The sequence below is a fragment of the Chiloscyllium punctatum genome, chromosome 4 (assembly GCF_047496795.1).
Source record: "Chiloscyllium punctatum isolate Juve2018m chromosome 4, sChiPun1.3, whole genome shotgun sequence".
Lineage (NCBI taxonomy): Eukaryota > Metazoa > Chordata > Chondrichthyes > Orectolobiformes > Hemiscylliidae > Chiloscyllium > Chiloscyllium punctatum.
The window spans coordinates 13,678,442-13,703,398 of record NC_092742.1 but is presented as its reverse complement, the minus strand read 5'-3'; the positions used below and the strand labels follow the sequence as shown (position 1 = coordinate 13,703,398).

Below are 24,957 nucleotides of genomic sequence, written 5' to 3'. Positions count from 1 at the left end.
TTGGCAATAAGGCCATAATACAGAAGTTGAAAGCTGACATGTCTGCACTGAAACCCGGCCGAGTAAGAGTTCTTCAGCTGTTTCTATCAAGCGAGCAGTACTGAACAAAAAAAAGCTGAACCTGTTGCTAAGCGCTGACGGCAATATAAATCAGCAACTCAATTCTTCTAGATTAGGCTGCAGTCTCTCCCAGTCTTAAACATTCCAGCTGGCTAATACATCAATCTCATGAATACACAAGGCTCAGATTTATAAAAAAAAAGCATCGAATTCATTAAAACTCCTACAGAAGCCCACAAACATTCGCTTGTCCATTCTTCAAAGCACAAAACCCAATTTGTATCCAAACCGAAACAATCCGTAAATAAATGGGAAATATCTTTTATGTTCCACAAATCCCATAAAACAGTTTAAATGTTTGCTTCTGTGCTACATTATTCTCATACCAAGCACAAGCTGTTCGTTTCCACTTCAAATAGCTAAAGGTTCAAACAGTAACAAGCAGATTTTAAAAAAATCATTTTACAACTCAGATGAACCACAACAATGCAGAAATCACCACCTATACTTTACTAGACTACTGACATAAAATGTTTTTAAAAATCAATCAAAATAAACATTTTTCTCGTGCTAACATGAGCTCAAAAATTAAAATGCCAATCTCAGGTTACTACATACTCCGAAGATCTAACATTCTCTGTTTCAACAAAACTTACTTTACAGGTTACAAAAAAAACTTGAATTAGAAAGTTCTTTGGGGAAAGGTGGTCTAAGTACTTACTGAAGACCCAAAGTTAGGATCTGTTTTCACAAGGTTCCAGTTTCTTTCCCAGCAGATCCTTTCTGACACTATCGTTTCTCTTGTCATGTGATGAGTTTATACACGCTGCATGCATGACAAAGACTTGCGTCTGCCGAGGTCACGGCTAGCATTTAATTGCTCAAGTCAAACATTTAAAAACGACACAAGACGAAATGACACACCCACAACATATGAAAAAGCTTGACAAGGTTGACAGAAATTAATTTTTACAAGATTTTAACCTATTTATCCCTTCATTAAGACTAGAGAATCAGAAACGTTTAAACAAAAAAATTGCTAATTTTGTTGTGTTCATTGCAGTGGCAGTGCTTAAACTACATTATTTTATAACTGCAATTTCACTTATTAATTGCAAATCCATCAGCCAAATGCTCAATTGTGCAATCGCACAACAAAACGTATTTTGTTAATGAGGAAGTGGGGAGGCTGCAGAAGGATCTAGACAGTTTGGGAGAGTGGTCCAGGAAATGGCTGATGGAATTCAACGTGAACAAATGCGAGGTCTTGCACTTTGGCAAAAAGAATAAAAGCACAGACTACTTTCTAAACGGTGAGAAAATTTATCAAGCCAAAGTACAAAGGGATCTGGGAGTGCTAGTCGAGGATTCTCTAACGGTCAACATGCAGGTTGAGTCCGTGATTAAGAAAGCAAATGCGATGTTGTCACTTATCTCAAGAGGGTTGGAATATAAAAGCACCATTGTGCTACTGAGACTTTATAAAGCTCTGGTTAGGCCCCATTTGGAGTACTGTGTCCAGTTTTGGTCCCCACACCTCAGGAAGGACATACTGGCACTGGAACGTGTCCAGCGGAGATTCACACGGATGATCCCTGGAATGGGATGTCTAACATATGAGGAACGGCTGAGGATCCTGGGATTGTATTCATTGGAGTTTAGAAGATTAAGGGGAGACTTAATAGAGACGTACAAGATAATACATGGCTTGGAAAGGGCGGATGCTAGGAAATTGTTTCCGTTAGGTGAGGAGACTAGGACCCGTGGACACAGCCTTAGAATTAGAGGGGGTAAATTCAAAACAGAAATGCGGAGACATTTCTTCAGCCAGAGAGTGGTGGGCCTGTGGAATTCATTGCCGCAGAGTGCAGTGGAGGCCGGGATGCTAAATGTCTTCAAGGCAGAGATTGATAGATTCTTGTTGTCTCGGGGAATTAAGGGCTACGGGGAGAATGCGGGTAAGTGGAGTTGAAGTGCCCAGCAGCCATGATCGAATGGTGGAGTGGACTCGATGGGCCGAATGGCCTTACTTCCACTCCTATTTCTTATGGTCTTATGGTCTAATGCTGCCACTCACAGAAACAATATGCTCATGTTCAGCAATGATATACAAAGTAAAAAGTAACAAGGAAAGCAGACTTTGTTTTTTTTAAGTGCTCTCTGAAGAGAAAAACATTACAGGTTATGGGGAAACAGGTCAAAAGATGATGGAGCTAATTGACCTTGGGGAAGTTTAGTGATCATATCTTGGGGACAATATATCACAGTAGAGGAGGTGTTCGATGTATTAGAATGTATGAAGGTGGATAAATCTCTTCATCCTGACCAGATATATCCAACAGGGAGAAAATGAGAACTGCAGATACTGGAGATCAGAGTCAAAAAGTGTGGTGCTGGAAAAGCACAGCCGGTCAGGCAGCATCTGAACAGCAGGTGAGTCAACATTTTGAGCATAAGCTCATCATTCCTATGGTGATTCCAGCACCACACAGATATATCCAAGAATACTGCTACAGGCTAGAGAAGAAAGTGCCGGGCCCTGGTTGATATTTTTGTATCATCATTCCGTATGAGGTCTCAGATACTGGAGGGTAGTGAATGTTGTGCCCTTTTTCAAGAAGGCGATCTGTAGACCTGGGTAAATTACTTGAGAAGATTCTGAGCTAAAATATACATGCATTTGGAAATACATGGTTTGATTAGGAACAGTCAGAACAGCTTTATGCTTGGACGACCATGCCTCACAAATTTGTTACAGTTCTTTGATGAGGTGATCAGGAAGGTTGACGAGGGCAGGGTGGTGGACAAAGTCAATATGGATTTCAGTAAGGCCTTTGATAAGGATCCACATGGTAGGCTGCTCTGAAAGGTTAGACTGCATGGAATCCAGGGGGACCTGACAAATTGGATACACAATTGGCTTGATGGTACAGGTTATTAGTGGATGGATGCTTGTAGGACTGGAAGCCTGCGACCAGTGGAGTGCCTCAGGAGTTGGTGCTGGGCCCATTACCTTTTTGTTATCTATATCAATGATTTGGATGAGAAAGTACAAGGCATGATTAGTAAGTTTGCAGATGACACTAAAATAGGCAGTATTGTGGACAGTGAGAAAGGTGGTCAGAAATTGCAGCAGGACCTTGATCAGCTGGGGAAGTGGGCTGAAAAATAGCAAATGGTGTTTCATATAGATAAGTATGAAGTCTTGCATTTTCAAAAGTCCAATCAAGGTAAGAGTTTCATGGTGAATAGTATGGCCTTAAGGAGTGTAGTGGAATAGAGGCACCACTCAGGTGCTTGGTTCTCTGAAAGTGAAGTCACAGGTAGACAGATCAGTGAAGACGACTTTTGGCACACTGTCCTTCATCAGTCAGGGCACTGAGTATAGAAGTTGGGAAGTTATTTTGCAGTTGTACAGGATGTTGGTGAGGCTGCACTTGAAGTATTGTGTTCAGTTTTGGTCACTTTGCTATAGGAAGGATGTTATTGAACTGGAAAGAATGCAGAAGAAATTTCCAAGGATGTTGCCAGGACTCAATGGTCTAGGTTATAGGGAAAGTCGAGAGCATGGTGCTGGAAAAACAAAGCCAGTCAGACAGCATCTGAGGAGTAGGAGAATCAACCTCTCGAGCATAAGTTCTTCATCAGGAATCCTGATGAAGAGTTTATACTCGAAATGTCGATTCTCCTACTCCTCAGATGCTGACTGACCGGCTGTGCTTTTCCAGCATTACACTCTCAACTCTGATCTCCAGCATCTGCAGTGCTCACTTTCTCCTCCTGAGTTATAGGGAGAGGTTGGACAAGCTAGGACTTCTTACTTTAGATCGTAGGAGGCTAAGGGGACACCTTATAGAGGTGCATAAGATCATGAGAGGCATGGAAAGGGTGAATGCACTCAGTCTTTTTCCCAAGGTTGGGGAATCACGGACTAGAGGGCATCAGTTTAAGGTGAGAGAGGAAAGAATAAAAGGGAACCTGAGGGGCAATGTTTTTTGCAGAGAGGGTGGTACACATATGGAATGAGCTGCCAGTGGAGGTTGTTGAGGTGGATACATTAACAACATTTAAAGGCAGTTGGACAAATACATGGACAGGAAAGGTTTAGAAGGATATGGGCCAAGTGCAGGGAAGTAGGGTTAGCATAGATGGCCATTTTGGTCAGCATGGACCAGTTTGGGCCAAAAGGTCTGTCTCCATGCTGTAGGACTGTATGACTCTATAACCTTTTCAGAGAGTTGGTAGGGATATGATGGGCTGAACAACCTCTATATAGCAAGTTAGTATCCTTCTGTTTATGAAATATAATTGGCATGCAACAAACAAATTTTTCAGTGGGGCTTGTCTTCAAAAGCTGAGAACCAAATACTATGCAAATATACCTCTTAGGTATATTTACCAATGCATTGAGGTCAGGTGCCAAGCAATCAGCTGATAGTCCATTAGCCACATGGAAAGCTGCAAGAAATACACCCAATGAAGTTCCAGCATTTTGAGTCTAAAGGTGTAATTATTTTGAACTTTAGCAACCATAAAGCATATTAGTCTCATTCTGTGCTGTATCCAATTTATGATTCTAACAGTTTTGGAAGTGGGAATGAGTAATTTCTATTAGAAGTTAGATCTTACAGGCTGACAAAGAAAGATCTATCGTGCATTTTGGTCATAGTTATTCAGGGTGCTAGCCTGGATAGACGGTAAAACAGAGAAGGTTCCAGTCCGAAATAATCATGAGACGTGTCAAAAACCAAAGGCTGCAGAGTCACAGTCCAAGAGCTAGTACAGTGGGATAACTGAAATCTGGAGGGACTGAGAATCTTTAAGTTCTCAATGGGTACATGCAGTACAAACAGAATCAAATTTTATTGGAAATCCAGAAAAGAAGTCAACATTTTTTAAACTTTTCTAAAGAAACTGGTCTGGTTGAGATCCTTGGCGGGTCTCCCAACTGCAAAATACTTGACAAAATCTGTCCTTGGATTTTCCATTCTGATATTGAGTTCCAAATGCAACAAAGCTCAGTTTTCAGCAGTGCTAGATATTGAATTAGCTAACACTGGAATTCTGTTAGCAATATATAGGACAGCAGTTCCCACATAACATTGTCATGGCTGAGAATGCACCCATCCAATAGATATATAATAAGCCTCACAGATAGAAAAGAGTAAAAAGGGGTGGGTCTCTAATATGTTGCTTTACCAATAGGAAGCACAACTTCCTTCCTCTATAGCTCACATGAAGGGTGGTATGTTAAATGCAGAAGTAATTCCTTTAATTCATAAAGGCTGTCTCCTATGTATCAAGGATCCTGTATTTTTACAGCATAGCAGATTAAAACCGGTTCTGCTAAATTGGATCACATAATGACTTGATGCAATTCAACTTCATCACCGAAAAAAATGTTTCCTCCAAATATATTGTTGTAAGCACAAAATTTCCCATTGACATAGTAGAAAATAGCTTTTCATTCTCATCTGACAGTCACTGGACTAGTAATCAAGAACTCGAGGCTTTATTCTGGGGATGAGTTAAATTCCACTGTGGTGGATGGTGTAATTGGATATCAATGAAAATCTGGAATAAAATGTTAAGTGAATGGTGACCATGTAGCCACTGTTAATTGTTATCAAAAGCCATCAGTCAACTGTTCTTGCAGGCAGAAAATCTGGCATCCTTACCTGGATCTGATAATATGAGTAGATGTCTGGAGAATGTGGAATTCATGGAGTTGCAAGGTCCTGATAAGATCATCAAGTCTCTTTCAGAACTGCATCCAACTCTTGTAACAAATTCCTCTTGTTCACTTTCACAGGCACTTAAAAAAATGCCAGTTTTCATTTCAAAGAGGATGGTCTCTTCCTCTTGTTTGCTGGGAATGATGTTTCTCTGCAGAACTTTAGAGGGATGCCTCAGGGAATTCTGGGAGTAGAGATGAGAAAGTGATTCCGCCATTGAGCTTCCTCAGTTTGCTGCCTCTCCCCTTCCTTATAATTCTGCAAATGAGCCATTCTGTTCCCCACCTAGCTCTGTTTAAGTATAGAACCATCAATTGTCAGCATAGGTCATCATGATGCTTGCTTGCTTTAATTCCTAACAGAATTGTAGGTGCACTGACACCATGAGCACAGAAGTGGTTCAAGGAGGCAGCTCACCATCACCAATAGTGATGGGCAATAAATGTTGATGCAGCTAATGACGTCCTGTGAATTAAGTTTTAGAAATTAAAAACAAATGGTGTGGCTGAGCTAGAGTTACAACAAAGCCATTTCACAAACTTTCAGCCTCTATATGGTCAAAGGGAAGTGTTCCTGCCCAAAATTTCAGTAAAATTAATATTGGCATCTGAGACTTGACTTTTAGCCAAAAAGCAGAAGTCAATTTTGCACAAGTTATAGCTGAGGAGTTGAAAACCATCATCCACCGTCTTGCTATCGCAGACTTGCCAGTTTGAAGACAGATCCTGCCAACTCAATCCCTAAAACTGATACAAAAAGATCAGCATGCACTGGTGACATGGTAGCCTTAACATCACAAATCGACATGGAGGAGAAAGTGAGGACTGCAGATGCTGGAGATCAGAGCTGAAAATGTATGGCTGGAAAAGCGCAGCAGGTCAGGCAGCATCCAAGGAGCAGGAGAATCAACGTTTCGGGCATGAGCCCTTCTTCAGGAATGAGGAAAGTGTGTCCAGCAGGCTAAGATAAAAGGTAGGGAGGAGGGACTTGGGGGAGGGGCGTTGGAAATGCGATAGGTGGAAGGAGGTCAAGGTGAGGGTGATAGGCTGGAGTGGGGGTGGGAGGGGTCAGGAAGAAGATTGCAGGTTAGGAAGGTGGTGCTGAGTTCGAGGGATTTGACTGAGACAAGGTCGGGGGAGGGGAAATGAGGAAACTGGAGAAATCTGAGTTCATCCCTTGTGGTTGGAGGGTTCCTAGGCGGAAGATGAGGCATTCTTCCTCCAACCGTCGTGTTACTATGGTCTGACGATGGAGGAGTCCAAGGACCTGCATGTCCTTGGTGGAGTGGGAGGGGGAGTTGAAGTGTTGAGCTACAGGGTGGTTGGGTTGGTTGGTCCGGGTGTCCCAGAGGTGTTCTCTGAAACGTTCCGCAAGTAGGTGGCCTGTCTCCCCAATATAGAGGAGGCCACATTGGGTGCAGTGGATGCAATAAATGATGTGTGTGGAGGTGCAGGTGAATTTGTGGCAGATATGGAAGGATCCCTTGGGGCCTTGGAGGGAAGTAAATGTAGTAAACCGACCGACTCCCACAGCTACCTAGACTATATCTCCTCCCACCCTGCCCCCTGTAAAAACGCCATCCCATATTGCCAATTCCTTAGTCTCCGCTGCATCTGCTCCCAGGAGGACCAGTTCCAATACCGTACAACCCAGATGGCCTCCTTCTTCAAAGAATGCAATTTCTTCCTAGACGTGATCGACGATGCCCTCCACCGCATCTCCTCCACTTCCTGCTCCTCCACCCTTAAGCCCGCCCCTCCAACCGCCACCAGGACAGAACCCCACTGGTCCTCACCCACCACCCCACCAACCTCCATATACAGCATATCATCCGCCGTCATTTCCGCCACCTCCAAACGGACCCCACCACCAGGGATATATTTCCCTCCCCTCCCCTATCAGCGTTCTGAAAAGACCATTCCCTCCGTGACTCCCTCGTCAGGTCCACACCCCCGACCAACCCAACCTCCACTTCCGGCACCTTGCCCTGCAACCACAAGAAATGCAAAATTGCGCCCACACCTCCCCCCTTACTTCCGCTGCACCCGATGTGGCCTCCTCTATATTGGGGAGACAGGCCACCTACTTGCGGAACATTTCAGAGAACACCTCTGGGACACCCGGACCAACCAACCGAAGGACATGCAGGTCCTTGGCCTCCTCCATCGCCGGACCATAGCTACACGACGGCTGGAGGAAGAGCACCTCATCTTCCACCTAGGAACCCTCCAACCACAAGGGATGAACTTAGATTTCTCCAGTTTCCTCATTTCCCCTCCCCCCACCTTGTCTCAGTCAAATCCCTCAAACTCAGCACCGCCTTCCTAACCTGCAATCTTCTTCCTGACCTATGCGCACCCACCCCCACTCCGGCCTATCACCCTCACCTTGACCTCCTTCCACCTATCACATTTCCAACGCCCCTCCCCCAAGTCCCTCCTCCCTACCTTTTATCTTAGCTTGCTGGACACACTTTCCTCATTCCTGAAGAAGGGCTCATGCCCGAAACGTCGATTCTCCTGCTCCTTGGATGCTGCCTGACCTGCTGCGCTTTTCCAGCAACACATTTTCATCACAATTGACATGCACAGATATCAGAAACTGAACAGCTGCCTTCAATAGTGTGCCATTCTGCTGTTCTATCAATAACAAGACTTCTGCTGTGACCAGGTGGTGTATAGAAAGAATGTAGATATCTCAGATTGACTTAGGGCCAAAAACAATTTATTTTATATCTCATGTATAAGTCTACCCCTGATTTTTGGCAGAGAAATCTAATAGTACACCATTGAAAACAACTGTCAACTTCCCCTGTGTGCACATCACAAAGAATGATTTTTGACCACTATTTTAGTATATATGCTAAATCATTCAACTTTTGTAAGATCATGTACTCAGAGCCACTTCCCCACCATTATAGAATCAGAGAATGATTATTGTACAGAAGGGAAATAAATTACAAGGATTTATTTCTTAGTATGCTTTCTTTATTGGTCAGTGTATTGAGGGAGGTCATGTCACAGCTGTACAGGACATTGGTTAGGCCATTTTTGGAATATTGCATGCAATTCTGGTCTCCTTCCTATTGGAAGGATGTTGTGAAACTTGAAACAGTTCTGAAAAGATTTACAAGGATGTTGCCAGGGTTGGAGGATTTGAGGTAGGCTAGGGCTGATTTCCCTGGAGCGTCGGAGGCTGAGAGATGACCTTACAGAGGTTTACAAAATCATGAGGGGAATGAATATGATAAATAGGCAAAGTCTTTTCCCTGGGGTGGGGATGTCCAGAACTAGATGGCATAGGTTAAAGGTGAGAGGGGAAAGATAATAAAAGGGACCGAGGCAACTTTTTCACGCAGAGGGTGGTGCATGTGTGGGATCAGCTGCCAGAGGAAGTGGTGGAGGCTAGTACAATTGCAACATTTAAAAAGCATCTCAATAGGTAAATAAATAGGGAGGGTTTGGAGGGATATGGGCCGGGTGCAAGCAGGTGGGACTAGATTGGGTTGGGATATCTAGTCGACATGGACGAGTTGGACCATAGGGTCTGTTTCCGTGCTGTACATTTCTATGACTCTATGACTCTATGAATAGTGATGTTTTAGCACAGATTTACAATTTTAGAGATCTAAAACCTAGGAGAGTGGTTATCAACAGACAATAAAGGCAAATCTTTCCAAATGGCAGCTATCATCATAGATTTGAAAATTACGATTGTACCAAAGACACAATTGTTAATGAAAATTTATTGTGCCAGTTTTATAAGTTTCTCAGGATATGACTTTTGTCCCATAAAGAAATGGCTTGTTGGCCTTCACCTGGCCTCTTCATTAGTTCGGCTTAGAGTACATAGAATCCAGAGAAACAAGTTTTTTTTCTCACCAGACAGCTGCATTGTCACTCAATCTTTATTTTCTACAGGCTTCCGGCAATATTCTGGAATGTGCAATATTAACCACATCCATCTCACCTATTCATAAGCAGGTTAAAACACATCCATAAGAATGACAAACCATTTTACTTATTGCAGTTGCCATGGTGACTACACAATGAAAAATATCCAGTACAATCCAGCGCAGTGCAAGCAACCAATACTGGTCCATGAACATGGGATTTTGAGATTGATAAATGATTGATATTTAGACGAGCAATGCCCCATCTGAATCTTGTAGTGCAATTGTGTGTCGTTCTCTTAAGCAGCATTAATAATCACCTTTGTTGCAACATGAAAATAATATGTTGAAAAAAATTGTAACCATTATCAGTAACCAGACTCTGGTTTTAAGTTACCCTATTTATTGGTTGTAGAAAATGGCCAAAAATTCCACAGTTCCAATTTTTGAACCTCCTTAGAAAAAAAAAATTCAGTTTTATGTTTCCAGTGTAAAATGTCCAAAGTGTACAAGTAAATATGGGGCATAGTGCTAGCAGCATTGAAAAGTAGTCAGACCAGTCAACTGTTTGATCTAGACTTGGCAGATTTACAAAATACAATGGGCCAAATTTTCCACTCTCTTGAGTAGTTTGGGCAAGGAGAAATGTGGGAAAATACCCAAGAATGAAAAATCAGAATCGCAATGAAGACAGAAGTGTTTACCATTTTCTCCTTAAAGTTTAAGTGGCGAGTTCAGAATCTCGCTAATGAGCAGCAACTACCTTATTTCCATGACTTGCATCTCATTATTTGCTAAAAATGAGTTGCTGGAAAAGCGCAGCAGGTCAGGCAGCATCAAAGGAGCTGAAATGTGTTGCTGGAAAAGTGCAGCAGGTCAGGCAGCACCCAAGGAGCTGAAAATATGTTGCTGGAAAAGCGCAGCAGGTCAGGCTGCAGCTGAAAATGTATTGCTGGAAAAGTGCAGCAGGTCAGGCAGCATAGCTGAAAATGTGTTGCTGGAAATGTGTCTCTCTGATCTCCAGCATCTGCTGTCCTCACTTTCTCCTAAAAGATCTCATTATTTGCCAAACTTTCTTCCTTTCTATACAATTCCAATACTCTTCTCCTTCTCCAAGAAATTAAATGATACAATTCCTGATATGAAAGTAAGAGCGGTTACCTGGAGGCAGCAGTTTTCATCCAACTGGGTATTCATCCAACTCTGGCTTCACCATCATATCCTTGCATGCTCTATGTATACCCATCCTCCTCTTCCTCCATTCATACACGTGGGCATCGACAAACAACCAGCCACAATACCGTGCAGTGAGGCGGCACAGTGACTCAGCAGTTAGCATTGCTGCCTCATAGCGCCAAGGCCCCAGGTTCGATTCCCGCCTAGGGTGAATGTCTGTGTGGAGTTTGACAATTCTCTGTGTCTGTGTGGGTTTCCTCCGGGTGCTCCAGTTTCCTCCCACAATCCAAAGATGTGCAGATCAGGTGAATTGGCCATGCTAAATTGCCCATAGTGTCAGGTGCATTAGTCAGGAATAAATATAGGGTAGGGGAATGGGTCTGGGTGGGTTACTCTTCGGAGAGTCGGTGTGGACTTGTTGGGCCGAAGGACTTGTTTCCATACTGTAGGGAACCTAAATCTCATCTAATATCTACTTTCAGACCAACTCACACTTCATCACTTCAATTTCAAGATCTGGGACACTTACAAGTTCCCATGCTTCTGTCAGGTTGCTTTGTGCAACATATGTATCTACACGGGAGGCACCTTATGGCTACATTTCTTACAACTCAAACACCTTGCACTTACTTGGAGGCTGTCAGCCTCTGTGACTTATATTGTCTATTGGCATACAGCCTCGTCAGTGTTAAATTACAAGATGTCAGCATTGGTGGTTTGCACTGTTTTGTAACACAGAGGGAAAGATAGGCAGCCTGTCACAGTTCAGAGCACTGAAAAGTCAAGAGATGATCGTTTTGCTGCATAGCATTGTGAATCAATTTCACACTTACAGAATGTGCCAGCAGCTGTTATGGCAAACACATTGCATGTTGTTCAACCAAATGTCCACATCTGAAAGTCAAAGGGGACCAGTTCTTAGTGGTGTCAATGGGGTACCATCATTCAGTCAAGGAGCTTGTCCAGTTCCAGTCCAAATGGCTGTCCATAATCAGACACTTGGTCTTCCCAGAGTTGAGGATTCATATCTTTGCAGTTTAAGGATTGGACCACAATCAATTCTGCAGGTGCTGCGACCAGTGAAGGGAGTATAGGCTTGTCAGTCAGAGATCTATGGGGACATCAGCTGAGTAGGGAGGGTGGGTTGGACATTAATGATCAGGGCGCAGTCCATGGAGTCCTTGGTGGCTCAAGTTTGGGATAGTGTTTATTGGGCTTGGTTACTGAGGGAATTATTACAGTGAAAGGGGGCAATTCAAAATAAAAAAGTGGGATCTCAGGGCAAAGCAGAAGGTGGGATACTCTGGGAAATCTTTTTCATAAGTTACAACATTTCATTCTCTAATGAGGACAGAGTATGGCTGACAAGGATATAGCAATTCACAAAACTACAAACCTCCACCTCTGAGGAAGAAGCCATAGATCCTCAGAGGGTGCACTGACAAGGCTGCCTCTTGCACCCTTCAGCATCTTAGTTACTGACATCTTGGTGAGTACCTTTACTAGATTAGAGTCAGGATCACATGTTCGTGAGCACATCATTTCCACAACTCAATGAAGAATAGCCCCTGGTTATTGGCAATTAGAGGACTACTAGAATTCAGACACTTGATCAGCCCCAAGTAGGAGAGGATCCCATGGTGTTAACAGTTAACAACTTTATTCAAATGCACAAGTACACAAATGAGCAGCAGGAAGACTTGTCACAGGCAGTAGCCAAACTGGCTCAAGACTGTATCAACAGTGTTTACACCATACGCTCTCTGACATGAGTGTCTGGTTGCTTTCATGGACAGTTTGGTGACTGCCCTGGTGTGTCAGGTCCAGGACACTCAGTGTATGCTGGATATATGCACAGATATGCGCTCCATTTCTCTAGCCATTGGTGTTCAGCACCAATGGCAAAGCAACTGGAGGACAAGTGACTTTGACCTCACTTCAGGTGCTGCTTCCTCTAAAGAACATAGGGCAGTGACAAGGAGGAACCACATATATGTCCTTCAGAGATGTCCTCTCTGAATGCTCCAGAGGTGACAGGGCCTTACATCACTGCTGTCCACCTTTAGCTCTGTTGGAGCTCAATCTAAGGCTGGTGCCCCTGCCTCAGGGCAGGATACACTCAGCATGTCTGGCCCACCAGCACAAATGCCTTCAGAGACACCCGACAAAAGTTCCAAGGCCAAAAGCTCCACATTAAGGACAGCACCCCCTCCACCCCAGCTGCGGAGCTCAGGGTTGCACCTAAATATAAGGCTACAAGATACAGGAGCAGAATTAGGCCTTTCAGCCCATCGGGTCTGCTCTGCCATTCAACCATGGCTGACATAGTGGGAGGCATATTGGCATGGCTTTGGTGACACTTAATAATGAATATGTTCTCATATTTGTACACATACATTCACTTTTTATTATTGGCTGTATGAGCTAACGTCTTTTTAGTAGCAACTACAACTCTGAAGGTACAAAGCCTAGCCTAAATGAGGTCCAGGTGTGAGCAGCTTCTACAACCTAGCAAACTGGAAATTTGAAAGGAGAGTGCAACCTTGACAACTAGGGTGAATCTTTCCAGACTGCAATACATTGGTTGTGCAACATAACTATTTAGCACCGAATTGAGAAGGAACTTCATCATACAGAGGATTGTGAATCTATGGAATTCCCTGCCCAGTGAAGTGGTTGAGGCTTCCTCAGTAAATGCTTTTAAAACTAAGATGTATTTTTTTGAACAGTAAAGGAATTAAGGGTTATGGTGAGAGGGCGGGTAAGTGGAGCTGAGGCCACAAAATGATCAGCCTTGATCTTATTGAATGGGGGAGCAGGCTCAAAGGGCCTATTCCTGCTCCTAGTTCTTATATTCTTATCTAGGAAGGATGGTATGTGGTTCTTAGCAGGAAGTTTCCTTGCTCATGTTTAACTGAAGCCATGAGACTTCATAGGGTTTAGAGTCAATGTTGAAGACTTCCAGGGCAGTGGAATATAATGTGGGGAATTGTAAACTTATGGCAGGAAGAAGAGAGGAGTTGAATATTACTTATATGGAGAAAGATTGCAAAATGTTGCAGAACAGAGGGACTTGGGAATCCTTGTCCATGAATCTCAAAAAGCTAGTATCAAATTCAGTGGGTAATAGGAAAGGCAAATGGATTTTTTCTAATATTCATTTGTGGGATGAGGGTGTTGCTGGCTGGCCTTTATTTCAAAAGGAATCAAAAATAAAAGGGAGACTTTGCTAAAATTATATGAGGCAATCGTTAGAACATAGCTGGAGCACTATAAACAGTTTAGGGCCCATTTTTAAGGAAAGATATATTGGCATTGGAGCAGTCCAGAGAAGGTTCACCAGGTTGATATCAGGTATGGAGGGACTATCTTATGAGAACAATTTGAGTAGCTTAAGCCTAAACTTATTGGAAGAACGAGAGTTGACCTCACTGAAACATATAAGGTTCTTAGAAGAGATATATATAGCACATTTAAGACAAGATGAGGAGGAATTTACTCTGTTGAGGTTGGTACATTAAGAATATTCAAGGCTGAGATAGATATTCCCCCAGTAAGGGAATGAAGGATTATGGGGAAAATGACAGGAAAGTGGGATAGAACATGATCAGTCCTCCACTTGTTCTTGTTTTTTTTCTCAATCATTTGATCAAACAAAGTTTCTGATAAATTGAACTTAACTTCCTTATCTCTATTCTTGGTTTCTCCTCTTGCTTCAATCTGTGGCCTTGTGATCTTCTTATCACACAGTCAGGAAAAATCCCAGGATATACTTCCCGTTATACCTCAGTTGCTTGATTTCCACTGGCTTTTCAACCACAGTAGGCTTCACTCCTATGTGTCATCCAGCCATATCATTACCAAAGACAAATTGTATTCCTGAAGCTGAGAGTTTCTACAATATTCCTACCACCACTTCCCCACTTTTCACTGGACTCTTCAACCTCACTGTATATAATGGAGCACTCCTCGTCTCACTGTGAATTCCACATAATATCACTTTTTCTGGCAATACTCCTTCTGAATTACATATCTCCTCACCTCTCATCATCAAAGATTGATGTGCTAACATAGCTGTTAAAATTGTAATTTCTTTACCTGCTCTTACTGGCATATGCAAGTAAACCTATCCTTACAAGTGAATGGTTTGAGGAAATATGACACTTTCTTCGCAACCAATCCCTGACCAGATTGTACATTCTGGTGCAGCTTTTTAGCTTCTACTGTGCTTCAACAAAACTCATTGATTTATTTTGTTTTACCACATCAGTCTTCCCTGTGCCTATTCTAAACTGCCAATACTGCAACTACATGTGGCCAAGTTTATTGCAGTGAAAACACCTGAGCTTTTTTATTTCTCTTTCCCCCTCATAGGTTTCCTTTTTACCCTGTAATAAACTATCTTTACTATCTTCAATGAGATGTCCTTTTCCTTACCACCTGAGGACCTCTCTTTTCCCTCACAGATTGAAATTGATGTTGGAAGCCAAATATTGATTTATGAACCAATTCATAGTCATCAGCCATTTCCACTGCTAATCTTGCAGTTTTATCTCTTTGCTCTTCCACCTGAGTTCTCACTACTTCAGGAAGTGAAGTTTTGAACTCCTCCAAAGTAATTGTCTCTCTAAGAACATCATGTTTGATCATTTTCAATGCCTTATCCACCGATCAAAATCACTTTGTTTGATCCTTTCAAACTCAATATATGTTGACGAGGGTCCCTCCTTACATTCCTGAAACCTTGTATGTAGGCACTTGAGATGGTGTTTTTCACCTCATTATACTTCCCACATATCTCCTCTGATAGTGATACAAATACCTCACTATCTCTACTGACCAATTTTGTTTGGATCAACATATCCACATGGTCCCTGCCATTTCATTTGTTTGGTCACTTTCTCATACAAAATGAAAAAAAGGCTTCTACATTCTTCTCTTCAAATTTAGACAATGCTTGGACCTATTTAAACAGTTCCCCTCAGGCCTTTGGCTTCAATGGGTTTGCTTGTCTTCACTATCCTCCTCTCTAAGTCTACCTCTACGTTCACCTCCACCCCTTTAAGTTGACTTTCCTCTCTAATTGCTGGAATTTCTGAAAATCAAGCTCTCTTTCTACTTTTCTATCTCTTCCTGTTTTTCTTCTGCTAGGGCCTTTCTCTCCTTTTCTTTTTCCTATGCTGGGGCAATTCTTTGCCTTTGCTTTTAACCATAATTCAAAACTGTTTCATTTCCTTTTCATGTTCAAGCTGCTTCATTTGCAATTGAATTTTAGCCATTTCTAAAGATTCTGATGGCATTTCTGGCAATCATAAACATCGAACTACTGCTGCCATTACCTCCCCTTTTTGCAGGGACAAAGGCAATTCCAACTGCAGCCGGTTGCAAATTTCAACAGCTTTGCCTTACCTACTTTCTGAAAATGTGTTGCTGGAAAAGCGCAGCAGGCCAGGCAGTATCCAAGGAGCAGAAGAATCGATGTTTCGGGCATGAGCCCTTCTTCCTGAAGAAGGGCTCATGCCCGAAAAGTCGATTCTCCTGCTCCTTGGATGCTGCCTGACCTGCTGCGCTTTTCCAGCAACACATTTTCAGCTCTGATCTCCAGCATCTGCAGTCCTCACTTTCTCCTTGCCTACTTTCTGTAAACCTCCTGCAGTGACTTCTTTTACCCCAGAAAACTCTTAGTGACTGAAAGAGCCATTACTATTCTATTTAAACCAACTGAATTCAATACTGAAAACAAAAGACACTAACACCCACCACTCACCACTTTTGAGTCCAACATTCATAAACCCCACCTGGAATCAAAGATTTTGATCCCAAAAAGATCCCCCAATTTATTATGACCAGACCCCCCTCAAAATATTTTAAGGTAGCCCAGACCCTAACTCTTTCTTATTTTAAAGGCAAATGTGAAGTGCCATGTTCCAGATGCACTGCGACTGGTCAAACTACTTGACATTAAGCAAAAACAATTTATTTAAGTACTATAGTTAAAGTACAAACAAAAGAAAGAGGAACTTAGAATAGCTTAACTCGATTGGAAATTTTAACTGAATAATAGATCCAGTAAAATTACTAATCAACTGTTCCAATACAGTAACAATCCCATAAACACACCCCTTGGCAAAAAAGGCAAATTCAGAGTCAGGTTCTCACACGCAGTTCTCCAATCCAGGAGGTAAAACCATCAAGAGAAAATTCAGAAAGACAAGCAGCTAGGAGACTTTCACTGAAGCCTCCAAATCAGTTGAGACCCCAGCAGCTTTTGATACGACTGAAAAACTAAAACCCAGAAATCCTAATCTGTGAGAGCTGATCACACCCATTCGGGCTATTAAAAAAAACAGAGGCCTCCCAAGCTGTTTACCTTACCCCAGACTGCTCAACGCTGCTGCCTTACAACCTCTCCTCAAACAAAAAAGGACCAAATAACCTCTTACAGCCACAGCATTATCACAAATGGCAGGCAGTGACCAATGGGGTACTGCAAGGATCAGCATTTGGCCCAGCTATTCATGATATGTATAAATGACCTGAATGAGAGAACCAAATGAAACAGTTCCAAGCTTGCTGACAATAGCTAACATGGTGAAATTTAATTGTGAGGAGTATGCAGGGAGGCTTCAAGGTGATTTGGACAAGGTTAGTGATTTGGGAAACATGTGGAAAATGAAGTACAACATAGCTAAGTATGCAGTTATACACTTTCATGTGATAAACAGAAAGGAAGAGCATTATTTAAATGGTCATACACTGGTAAGTGTCATTGTCCAAAGGGATCTGGGTGTCCTTGTACACCAGTTGATGAAATTAAATAAGCAGGTGCATCTAACAATTAGAAAGGCAAATGATATATTGGTCTTCATTGCAAGACAATTTGAGCTCAGCAGTAGGAATGTCTTACTGGGCTTATACTTGGAATGGCAGGACAGTCCTAGGCTCTAAGGGCTAAATGGCCTACTCCTGCTTCTATTTCTATGTTTCTACTCTCTTTTTTTGGCATTCGGTCCATAGTTTAATGTGTGGTGTAAACCACCTGCTATTTACAAAAAACATCAAGGGACTTGGAGTGAACAGCCAAAGCTTTCAAGGAGCTAAGCGATGTATTAAATTATTGAAAAACCTAGCTGAAGGGCCTCTCTGCATATGGTTGCCTAACAACCCTTTCTGGACTGAAAGGTCTGTGTTACAGTTCAAGGGAGTCAGCAAAGACAGTATCTGTGAAGCTTCACATCTCTCTCTTGAAATCCTATCCTCAAGTAGCAATATAAGAAACAGGAACAGGAATAGGCCACTTGGCCTTTTGAGTTAAAAATCACACAACACTAGGTTATAGTCCAACAGGTTTAACTGGAAGCACTAGCTTTTGGATCGGTGCTCCTTCATCAACCACCTGATGAAGGAGCGGCGCTCCGAAAGCTAGTGCTTCCAATTAAACCTGTTGGACAATAACCTGGAGTTGTGTGATTTTTAAACTTTGTACACCCCAGTCCAACACCAGCATCTCCAAATCATGGCCTTTTGTGCCCATTGTGTCATTCAATATGATCGTGGCTGATCATCCAACTCAGTACCCGGTTTCTGATTTCTCCCCATACCCTTTGATCCCTATAGCCCCAAAAAGCTCCCAGGAAACAAAAAAAAAATTACAAATACCATTATTACTCACTACCTTTGAAAATATGCAGAGGTGGGCTGAGATCAATTCCCAAAGACTGCAATCCAGGTTAATTCCAACCAGAATGAAGTTCTACGAATTGGTCTATCGTTGTCCACAATTCAATTTCATCAAAATAAAACATACTTCAATCAATTGGTCCAAATTAGTCAACCAGAAGTACATTAGACATGAAAAGAGTTCACCTTCTAAACTTTGTTTCCTTGGCCAATAGGGACTGTTTTTTCACTTCTGAAAGACTGGAGCGACTGGGCTTGTGTTTAGAAGACTGAGAGGGGATCTGATTGAGACATACAAGATTATTAAAGGATTGGACACTCCGGAGGCAGGAAACATGTTTCTGCTGATGGGTGAATGCCGAACCAGAGGACATAGCTTAAAAATACAGGGTAGACCATTTAGTACAGAGATGAGGAGAAACCTTTTCACCCAGAGAGTGGTGGCTGTGTGGAATGCTCTGCCCCAGAGGGCAGTGGAGGCCCAGTCTCTGGATTCATTTAAGAAAGAATTGGATAGAGCTCTCAAGGATAGTGGAATCAAGGGTTATGGAGATAAGGCAGGAACAGGATACAGATTAAGCATGATCAGCCATGATCATATTGGATGGTGGTGCAGGCTCGAAGGGCAGAATGGCCTACTCCTGCACCTAATGTCTATTGTCTATTCTGCTTTCTATTTAAGAAAAATCATCCCTACAAAAACTTATTGAGTGTATGTTTCTGTTCCTGGGATTAATCTGAATTTCAGATCAAAGCTAGATATTGGTCCACCTTTGTTGCTTGCATTAAGAATAAATTTTGTTTTTATAATAAACAGGGAACATTTGAGTTTATGAAAGAAGCTGGTAAATGTTTCTTTTATTCTGGATTGCTGTATAAAAGAGAAGCAGAGGTAATTTTGGTTAATGTATCGATATAGTTATACTAACGGTGTGATGAGTGGAGTGATGGGGTTTGATTTTCAGCACATTTCTCCTGTCACAGTCATAATACCTGCAATAAACAATCATTCAGATTTTAGTTCTACCATAGTTTCCATGCTTTGAAAATGTTACACTTGAATAAGTTTTCATTTACATTCGAAGCACAAAGAAAGAGATAGTAGGTACACCCAAAGGAAAACTGGGTATTGCATATGGCATGCTCAACTTGAAACATTTACTATTTGACATGGAGTTAGTAAAAGATATGTTTCACATCTGTTGACCACTCCTCAGCAACAGTTTTCACTGTGAAGCCATTACAGAGAAAATGTTCTCTTACAAAAAGAGAAAATTTAAAGAATTAAAATGTGTAAAAATATTATATTCATCCAGAGTGGATCAGGCTAGATCTAACTAGATACAGCTTTCTTTTAACTTTAAAGCAGGAGGACATACAAGATTGTTAGGAGTTGTTAGGAGCTGTCTTTGATCAGGAGATTAACAACTTCAAAAGTTCTGTTCAAAAGCAAACTGACAATTCCTTTGGATCTTCAATAGTACATGGAATTCTCTGATAGATTTTACGGAATGCATGCTGACAATAAAGGCATTTTTTGCAGGCCTCAACTGTTTCCTTTATTGGTATTCTAATTCATGAAAACACATGATATAAATAATGTGAAACCATCAAATTGATTCATTAGAAATAGTAGATTGCAGGAAAATTGTGACTTTTACCCACAAAATTATTATCCTATATCACCTATAAATTCTTATATGATAGTACAAATAGTTACTGGCCTGTGCTGTGAGTAAGTGTGTGCATGATTGGGCTACTCATCTCAAGCAGGAAAATTAACTCTGAAATAACACTCACCTGTTTAACATTTTAAAACTATGAAATTACTTCCATAATAGAAACATATCAATCTTTCAACTCCTTGCACTTGATTAATTGTGAAACCAGTAACTAGAACTGGTTTTAGGTCAAACATGGGCGAAAATAGCGATTGAAATCCAAGAGATTTAATAATATCAATGAACAATGTGATTTCTTAGCAAGGGCTCTCGGAACATGATTAAAAGCGAAATACAGTGGATGATGGAAAAATGAAATAAAAACAGAAATTACTAGATAAACTCAGCAAGTCTGGCAACATCTATGGAGACAGAAATATCATTCTGAAGGTGTCAACTGGACTCGAAATGTTAAATCTGCTTCTCTCTGTCCACAGATGCTACCAGATGTACTGGGTTTCTACAGCACTTTGACTCCAAGAGCCTGAATTTTGATTTTACGTTTCCATGAAATAAATTACAGAAAAGGCACAAGTCTCAGAAGTTGAAAATTATACATAATCGGTTTAAAGGGTCTGGATAAAGGAAGTGTAGGAATAGAAGCGCAACAATAATAATGCTTTTGCAAAGCTTCAAAAAGCATTCAAGCTAATTAGCAGCAAAATATTACTCCTGAAGAATTGAGAAGTAATTTCTTTCTTACTTTAGTTTAGCCAATTTAGCCAATTTGTTAGCAAGTGATGGAACAACCATGTTTCTGCTTGGTGGCTTCTGTATTAAAGGTGATTTGACTGAGACGGATTATGGTATTTGCCTATCTACTACATCACCCCTATTAGTTAATTACTCACCTGAGCTGCAAGGAGATGAAACCAAACTTTAGATCAAATCTGACATTATTGCCAGCATAACCAACTGCCAGTACTTGTGCACAGGAAGAAAATTTTATATCTGATTCTGTTGGTCTAAATCCTGTGAAACCAGTTTTTAATTTTATCCAATCTTGGGATGAAAGTACCACTGTGAGACCAGGATTCATTGCCTATTTCTAGTTATTCGAGGAGAAAGTGAGGACTGCAGATGCTGGAGATCAGAGCTGAAAATGTGTTGCTGGAAAAGCACAGCAGGTCAGGCAGCATCCAAGGAACAGGAGAATCGACGTTTTGGGCATAAGCCCTTCTTCAGGAATGAGGAAAGTGTGTCCAGCAGGCTAAGATAAAAGGTAGGGAGGAGGGACTTGGGGGAGGGGCGTTGGAAATGCGATAGGTGGAAGGAGGTCAAGGTGAGGGTGATAGGCCGGAGTGGGGTGGGGGCGGAGAGGTCAGGAAGAAGATTGCAGGTTAGGAAGGCGGTGCTGAGTTTGAGGGATTTGACTGAGACGAGGTGGGGGGGAGGGGAAATGAGGAAACTGGAGATATCTGAGTTCATCCCTTGTGGTTGGAGGGTCCCTAGGCGGAAGATGAGGCGTTCTTCCTCCAACTGTCGTGTTGCTATGGTCTGGCGATGGAGGAGCCCAAGGACCTGCATGTCCTTGGTGGTTGGGTTGGTTGGTTGTACCTCTGGGACACCCGGACCAACCAACCCAACCACACGATGGTGGTCTCCGCCCCCACCCCATTCCGGCCTATCACCCTCACCTTGACCTCCTTCCACCTATCGCATTTCCAACGCCCCTCCCCCAAGTCCCTCCTCCCTACCTTTTATCTTAGCCTGCTGGACACATTTTCCTCATTCCTGAAGAAGGGCTTATGCCCGAAACGTCGATTCTCCTGTTCCTTGGATGCTGCTTGACCTGCTGCGCTTTTCCAGCAACACATTTTCAGCTATTTCTCGTTATGCCTGAGAAGGTGGTGAGCTGTCTTCGTGAATTGCTGCAGTTAATGTAGTGTAGGTACACTCACAGCACTGTTAAAAACAGAATTCCAGGATTTTGTACCAATGCGATTAAACAAAGGGCAATCTAGTCCCAAGTCAGTTGACTGCATGGCTTGGAAGGGGATTTTTCTTTGGTACTATCCTGTGCATCTGATACCCCTGTCCTTCTAGCTGTTAGAGGTTGCAGGTTTGAAGGTGCTCTCAAGGGAAGCTTGCCACGTTGATGCAGTGCATCATGTAGATGGGACACACTGCTGCCAGTATGTAGGGAGTGAATGTTGAAGGATATCTATCTAATGAGGCCTGTCTGAATAAGGGATGGCACAGTGGCTCGTAGTTAGCACTGCTGCCTCACAGCGCCAGGGACCCGGTTTGATTCCATTCTCAGGCGAGTGTCTGTGTGGAGTTTGCACATTCTCCCCATATCTGTGTGGGTTTCCTCCGGGTGCTCCGGCTTCACACAGTCCAAAGATGTGCAGGTTAGGTGAACTGGCCGTGCTAAATTGCCCATTCTGTTCAGGGATGTGTAAGTTAGGCGCACTCGTCAGGGGTAAATATAGGGGAATGGATCTGGGTCGTTTACTCTTCGGAGGGTCGGTGTGGACTTGTTGGGCCAAATAGTCTGTTTCCATACTGTAGGGATTCTATGATTCCAAGTTACCTTGGAGTGTAGGTTCATAGTTCTTTGCAAGTGGAGTTACAGGTAGACAGGGTAGTGAAGGTGGTGTTTGGTATGCTTGCCTTTATTAGTCAGTGCATTGAGTATGACAAATGGGAGGTCATGTTGCAGCTGTAAAGGACATTGGTTAGGACACTTTTGGAATACTGCATTCAATTCTGGTTTCCCTGCTATAAGAAGGATGTTGTGAAACTTGAAAGGATTCAGAAACAAATGCAAGGATGTTGGAAGGTTTGAGTTATAGGGAAAGGCTGAATAGGGCTGGGGCTATTTTCCATACAGTGTCAGAGGCTGACGGGAGTGACCTTATTGAGTTTTATGAAATCATGCAGTACATGGATAAGGAGAACAGCCAAGGTCTTTTTCCCAGGGTAGCAGAGTCCAAAACTAGAGGGCATAGATTTAAGATGAGAGGGGGAAGGTTGAAAAGGGACCTAAGGTGCAATTTTTTTCACGGGCAGGGTGGTGCATGTATGGAATGAACTGCCATAGGAAGTGGTGGAGGATGGTACATGGATAGGAAATATTTAGAGGGATACGCCAAATGCTGACACATGGGACTAGATTAATTTAGGATATTTGGTCATCATGGATGAGTTGGACCAAACTGTCTACTTCTTTGGTGTAAAACTCTACAATTCTATGACTTTATAATATAAAGAAAGTTTTTTCCTTGAATATAAATGGAGCACAGGATGCTTATTCAGACTTTGTCACCAACTAGGTGTAAAAGCAGAGTCAAGATTAGAGTGGTGCTGGAAAAGCACAGCAGGTCAGAGAGCATCTGAGGAGCAGGAAAATCGACATTTCGGGCAGGAGGCTTTCATCAGGAATGAGGCTGGGAGCCTCTGGGGTAGAGAGGTAAATGGGAGGGGGGGGGGTGAGGCTGGGGAGAAGGTAGCTAAGAGTGCAATAGGTGGATGGAGGTGGGGATAAAGGTGATAGATCGGAGAGGAGGGTGGAGTGGATAGGTGGGAAGGAAGATTGGCAGGTAGGACAGATCATGAGGATGGTGCTGAGCTCGCAGGTTGGAACTGGGATAAGGTGGGGAGAGGGGAAATGAGGAAACTGATGAAGTCCACATTGATGCCCTGGGGTTGAAGTGTTCCGAGGCGGAAGATGAGGCGTTCTTCCTCCAGAAGTCGGGTGGTGAGGGAGTGGCGATGGAGGAGGCCCAGAACCTACATGTCTTCGGCACAGGCCTCCTCCATTTCCACTCTTAGCTACCTTCTCCCCAGCCACCCCTCCCCCCCTCTCCCTCCCATTTATCTCTCCACCCCGGAGACTCCCAGCCTCATTCCTGATGAAGGGCTCCTGCCCAAAACATAGATTTTCCTGCTCCTCAGATGCTGCCTGACCTGCTGTGCTTTTCCAGCACCACTCTATTCTTGACTCTGATCTCCAGCATCTGCAGTCCTCACTTTCGCCTAGGTGTAAAAGCAGCTGAGTGGTGCATGGACTTCATTAAAGACACATGCAGTGATAAAGTAAGGGTAGTAATACCAACATAAAATTTCCTTGAAAATGCACTCAGCTTCAACCTCATAAAAAAGGCAGATGGTAAAAGATTTGCGACAATACAGATAACTTATTAACTGCAGACTCAGATAATTCAGTGCCGTGAATTAACACTCAAAGCCAGCATGGATAGTTTTAAGGGATGTAATCCAAGTGGTGGAAGGTTGCAACCACAAGTACATATCCCAGTACTCCTTGAATTTGCCAGGTGCAAACTTCCAGATAAGTAATAACATACCTCTACAAGGATAACAAGTCTGCACATGAAATGAAAATACAATCACTGTTTTAATCATGCTTCAGCAACCTTAAACATGCACAGGTTCAAATGAACAAATATTTTGAACTAAAAAGTAGAGAAGTAGGTTGAGGCATCAGTTAGGAAAATAAATTGATGCTGTAGTAACTTTCAACTTTACAAGTAAAGAAACAAAACATGCAATTCAGCAAGTTTTCCCCAACCCATTAATCACATTAATAAAATTTACATAAGTACCGAAGAAACAGGAACATGAGTAGACTATTCGCTTTCCAAGCCTGTCCCACCAATGTACAAGATCAAGGCTGATCTGCCCCAGGCCTCAACTCCTCTTTCATGCCAGCTCCTCATCAATCTCAACT

At 42.5% G+C, this 24,957-nt stretch overlaps 1 protein-coding gene across 2 annotated transcripts in view; it reads right to left on the bottom strand.

Moving 5' to 3' along the window:
• Positions 1-24,957, bottom strand: part of ston2 (stonin 2) — a 134,145-nt gene that overhangs the window by 30,204 nt on the left and 78,984 nt on the right. The window contains exon 1 of one of the 2 annotated variants that reach the window (XM_072568110.1): positions 782-904. The exons of the other annotated variant lie outside the window; for it this stretch is intronic. The gene's annotated coding sequence lies outside the window, so the exon portion shown is untranslated. Of the gene's footprint in view, positions 1-781; positions 905-24,957 lie in introns of those variants that run through there. 2 annotated transcript variants of the gene reach the window in all.